We start from the raw sequence: 6,471 nt of genomic DNA on the forward strand, positions 1-6,471 counted from the left end.
GGTAAAATAGAAAGGTGACTGATGATCCCGCATAAATTCCTGAAATTGTTTTACAGAATTTATTTCAGTTGTGCAGGCTCTGTCTTAGAATGAATGCATGCATAACTTTGACAAAATGATAGCTTTGTAATTTACAAGTGAAGGGAAAGACATCGTACTTCATCCATTCTGAATTGCTTTCAACAGTAAGAACAGGCAGCACAGAGACTGGCAAATGTGGAAGCCACTGTGCACTCAATAGGCTTTGCCATTGAGCTTTTTCACTTTGCTTTATTTTTTGTTAATAGAGAAGCTGCTGGCTAGTGCCTGAAGTGTGTGTGTGTGTGTGTGTGTGTGTGTGTGTGTGTATTTGAATATAAATGAGGATGCCTTTGAATTTGAAACAGAGAATAGTCCGACATTGTGACAGACTACTCATTTAAAGCTTTTATAACTACTCTCAAGTAAGCATTTGAAACACTTTGCAATCTCAACATATTATTAAATAGTCAGGTTGATGCAACATATTTTTAAATAGTTTGACATTTCTAATGATTTGGACTTGAGCTTTAGGCTTTAACACAAATTACTTGGACATTGAAGTAATCTATGCCTGTCTTCCAATACAGTGTCTAGAGCAATTGTTTGAAAATATAAATCTTATTTTACTTCCCAACTTAAATCCTCTAATAGTTCTCCAAGGCCAAATTCCTTAACAAAATGTTAATAGTGCCTGACAGAAAGGTCCAGGCACATGGTTCTCCCTTACTCCCTATAGGCTAGCCACAGTGATCATGTTCTAGTTCTTCCAAAGTTCCGTAATCCATAGGTCCTCAGCACCTTTGTGCTGCCTACTTTTTGCTGAAATGTGGAATGTATCCACCATCCTTCCAGCTAAATCTTGCTTCTTGTGTGAACTCAAAATTTACTCCTGGACCCTCAGATAAGATCAGTTTCGTCTGTTCCATGCTCATCCAGGTCCCAATATTTCTTTTATACCACTAGCCACAGTGTAACATTGAATGACGATAACATTAATAACCACTGTAATATATTGCAGTGTAAGATTCATGAATAAAAATGGATCTTATCAATTTTACTCACCATTTTATCCTTACAGCCTAGCACTGTACTGAGGATTGAGTAGTTGCTCAAGAAATATTTTTGATTGAATGAATAAACATACAGCTTTTTAAATATATATTGATGAAAATATATTACAATCACAAATAAATAGAAATTTCACTGTTTTGTAACTTATATAGGTGAATTCAGATAATTCCAAGAGTCCTATCATGTACACAATGTACATAAGGTTCATTTTTCTGAAAATGGTGACATGTTCCATTTCTTCATTTTTTTCCTCTCCACTATATTTAGATATTTTAAGTTACATTAGAAAATATATATGATAACATGTGATAGTATCTTAGTTTGAGTCCCCCCTCCCCAAGTAAGCCCTGAAAAAGGAATTCAAGTGTACATAGTTCAGATAAGAGATGACCTAAGGAAACACTTGGGTAGCAGAGTGAGAAAGTGAAACAGAAAATGGAGACAAATTTAATAACATAATAACATAATAACAACACAGTAACAAGAGTGTGTTATTAAGAAAGTTACTACTTTGGGCTTTGGGACCCATTGTAGAACATGTACCTCTGCTTTATCCCAACTGAGGGGCAAAGAAGATAGGAGTTTTAAACACTACCTCCCATCAACTGTAGTTGAAAGATGTTCCTGAGGGATGCAAATTTCCTAGGACTTCAAGCCAGCTACCATGCCCCAGCATAGCAACCTCCCAACTGCCAGAGAAAACCCACAAAGAGATGTACATGCTGTTCTTGGAAGTCAATTGGCATGCACTACAATGCTAAGAACCTAGGGGACATGGCAGAGTTTGCCTAGAATAGGCTTCATAAATATTTCTCAGTACACTACACTATATTTTGATGATTCCAAAGACTGAAGAGGTCTATAATCTTATTTTAATCATGATATTCCTGAGTGAAGTGTTAAAACTGTTGGTAGTCCATTGTTAAATATAACAATAAAGAACATAATAGTAATGGACAGCTATAGATTATAGTGACGAGCAGCATTGCTAAACCTATACAAAAGCAGAGTAGCCCTTAAAAATACTTGGGGATTCATGTCCCACCAAAGTCGTCAAAAAAAAAAAAAAAAACACTTGGGAAAAGGAATTAGCACAGTATTCGAAAGGTTAACCTAAAACATGGTTGTAAAAATGCTTCCAGACATATGTGACTATAATTTGAAAAATAATTTGGCCATGGACCATTTCTTTTCTTGTCCTTTTTACCTCATATGTTGGAATTGACCAAAATTGCTCTCCAAGTGGAAGGAAACACAGGAAAACAAACAAGCATGTGGGTCCTAATGAGATAAAAAAGCTGAAATGGAAGAACATCAGAATAAAGATATTAGTCATCTTGTGGTCTTTTCACATAAATCTGATAGACCTTGGAATTATTGTATTGGAGTTACTCTTAGACATTAACTTTCCACCCTAAAAATAAACTACCGTAAGGGACTGTGTTAATGCCTATGGATGAATGTAACACTTACACTATACAGTAAAATAAAATATTGAATTTATCTTGTAATTTTTAATAAAATATAATATTTTACATATTTATTACTCTTACAATATCTCTAGATATTCAATACTGTTCTTTACTTATAAAGGATTTGGAAACAATGCCACAAAGTAAAAAAAAAACTTTTTGATTATTAAAAAGAATGTGATAGTATTCAGATTTACAGGGGTGTATCTATAGTGAAAGTAGTTACTGTGAACAGCACTTTCAGTTGTCAGTGCTCTCATATTCATTGTCGCTACTAATCCCTCAAAGCATTCCATTTTAAAGGTAGGAAATGAAGTCTAACATTCAGCATCTAATTATGATGTTTCCCACCTTCCCCCCCCCAAAAAAGCCATTGGATTGGACCTACCTCAGTTTCCCCAAATAAGTGCAACAATCATGTCTCCTCCATTCGTTGTCTTCTTCAAAGTGGAATAAAGAAGCTGACCCTCTTCCTTTTGAAACGAGTCCTTTCATTGGTGCTCTGAATCAATCCGTCTTTTGCTGTCTTAGGAAACTGACACTACCAATTATTTTTCTTCCTTTCCTCAACCACACAGCTTTTAAATATCTCCATGTCTTTCCCATATTCAAAACCAGTCAAAACAAACACAAACAGAAAACCTTGCCCCTTAGCCCTAAATACCTCTTCATCTATCCTTTCACAGCTAAACTCTTCTAGTAAGTTGTCCATATTCACTGCCTACATTTTCTTCACACCTATTCACTCCTCACTCCCTATTCACTCCCCTTGTTAAATGATTAACCCAACAGATGTTTTTTCAACCTCATTTTACTTAATCTCCTTGTAACTTTTGTACCTGTTGACCACTCCTTCCTTCCCTTCGCTTCCTTCATTGGCACTATTCATTCCCAGTCTTCTCCTAGTCTAGCTGCAACTACTCAACTTCTTTATTGAGTTTATCCTCCTTTACCCACAAATGAAATATTTCAAGGTTAGGACTTTCTTTCTTCTCTATTTTATCATAGCAAAGTATAAGATTACGTCTGGGGAACTTGTAATCAAGGATAGATGTTCAAGTAATTCCAACAGTGATGACTCTTCAGTTGTGAAGACATTAATTATGTGAGACATTGTAAGGACTATTAATGTGCCTGAGTTTTGTAGACAATACATTAGAAGAAATAGAAAAACTCACTGCCATCTTTTTTTTTTAAACTGTACACCATTCTAGAAACATCAGTAGCTACGTTTAGAAAACAACCCTTAGATTTACATAAGCTCTATTTTTTTTTTAATTGAAGTACCATCAGTTACAATGTGTCAATTTCTGGTGTACAGCACAATGTCCCAGTCATGTATGTACCTACATATATTCGTTTTGATATTCTTAAGAAAGCGCTAGTTTGTGGGAAGAGTTACTACCTTTCTCATTCTCTTCGTGGGAGTGGTCCTGTATTAGATGCAATCTGACATCTTAGCATTTCACCAAATGACTACTTTTATGATTAAATGCTGCTGCAGTGACAGAATACAGCTGCACTCCTCACCATGTATAAAAGAACAATCTTAGCCTCACTTCATTTTATTGCTGCCTACTCTGGAGACATCCCTCAATAGCTCAAATCCTGGTTATTCTTTATCTTTGCCCTTGAATTCCAAAATGTAAATCAAGTTCATGTGTATTACTTGTCTCATCTATGGCTGCTTTGCAAGCACAGCTTGGATTGCTGTACAGTACAGTTTACAGATATAAATACAACCGAAATCAGTATCAATTATTTTTCTGAGGAAATTAAGAACACTGAACAGGTGAATTGCTGCTGTATTTTTCTATGCCACAATGTATGCAGATATCACTGTTGTCTTTCCTTTGTTTTATTCCATACCAGGTAGGCTTAAAATTTTGGTTATTGCTGTAGAATGCTGGTTCATTTTTACTAAAGTTTCATTACAATATTAGATATTTAGAGAACTTGAGGAATAGTAATATATTAAGACATTTCTTTCTGATTATTGTCTGGTGCTAACCTTGAAAATAAACTGATATATTAATAAATGCATGATCTAAAGAGCTATCTAAACTTTAACAAAATATTACTTATACAAAGAATAATGCACAGAGATGCATACTTTATGCTGTTTGCTTTACTTAGTAATATAATGGACTAGGAAAATATTTAACAAATATTAATATTTATAGTAAGGCTAGAAATAAAAAATTTTAGCATGCCAAATTTCCACAAAGGCTTTTATAATTCTTATTGAGAAAGAATGATGATTAACTTTCACAAATGTAATCACTTAAACTAGACGTGCCTGATCTATTCTACTACCTAAGTTTTGCTGACAGTATTATTTCTTATTATTATGGTTATTTTGTTTGCACATTATCAGTAAAGTATAGAATCAGCTAGAAATGTTAAGTATGATTTTTTCTAAGACTGTACATCTTAAATTTATGAGTCCCATTAATCTCAATGTCAGCAATCCATAACATTCTCGTTTTTCAGTCTGTTTTCTAATTAAATGTTTATTTATATATCCTAAATATTTACCATGCTGCTACATGTTCTTAATAATTAAAGAATTAACTACCCCGAATAATGGTATTCTGAATAATATTAGAAATGTTGTTAAATATTCTAATAAAATTCCAGTAAATATTCTAATAAAATTAGAAATTTAACTGCCCTGAATAATGTTATTCAGCACTGAGCTACCTTAATTTGACTATATCATCACTCAACTTTTAGTTACATAGTTTGTTTCAATTTCTTTATTTGTTTGCTTTTCTGTATTAGGGAACATTAAAATGAATATTTTCCAACAAATAACTATTTAGAAGATTTGCAATAATGGTTTAGAAGATTTATTTGAATATGAAGTATATTTTAATCAACTTTACTTAGATATAATATATATAATAAATTGCACATGTTTTAAGTATAAAGACCAATGAGTTTTGACAAATATACACTTGCATATAACCACCAATACAGATGTATAAAATTTTCTTCAGCTTAGAGAGTTTCTTTGAGCTTCTTTGCAGTCAATCCCACCTTCTCCCAACTCCTCATCCCAAAGCCACTTACCAACTTTCTATCACCATATATTAGTCTGACCTGTCCTAGAATGAAATACAAAGTAATCATATAGTATCTATTATGTCTGGCTTTTTTGGTTCAGTATAGTATTTTTAAGATTTATCCATATTGTCATCTGTATCAGTAGTTTGTTCCTCTTTATTGCTGAGTAGTATTCTGTTGTATGAATTTGTTCATTCATTCATATGTTGAAAGACATTTGGGTTGTTTCCAGTTTGGGGAGATTATGAATAAAACTGCTACCAGCATCTTGTACTAGTCTTTTTGTGGACATAGATTTTTCTCTAGGATAAATACTTATTCTGGAATTTCTGGGTCATAGGGTAGGTATATGTTTAATTTTATGAGAAACCACTCAACCATTTTCCAAACTAATTGTACCATTTTACATTCCAGCCAGCAATGTATGACTTTTCCAGTTGCTCCACATTCTTGCTGACACTTACGACTCTTTCTAGTTATTGTAGGACTACAGGACAGTGAGACCACACAACTTCATGTCTTAGGGACCACAGGACTTCTGAGATCAGAAAATAGCAAAAATAAAGCACTTTTAAACTGTGAGACTGAAAGGTACTGCCCTGTGTTTCCATTTCCAGACCCAAGACTTGATTACTAGTAAAATACTCATGTAGTAGAATTAACTGGGAGAGAGCATTTTCTTTGCACTTGAGACAGCCTCAGACTCAAAGCCCTCACATCAGCTCAGAGGTTCAAAACCACTTGGCAGTCTTCTCTTACTCAAAGCAAAGACTGTCCTTGTTCTGGAGCCTTGCTCCTACACCTGTCTTGTTTCCAGCCTCAGCAACTGCACCAGGTA

The sequence above is a fragment of the Camelus dromedarius genome, chromosome 3, assembly GCF_036321535.1.
Source record: "Camelus dromedarius isolate mCamDro1 chromosome 3, mCamDro1.pat, whole genome shotgun sequence".
NCBI classification, from domain to species: domain Eukaryota; kingdom Metazoa; phylum Chordata; class Mammalia; order Artiodactyla; family Camelidae; genus Camelus; species Camelus dromedarius.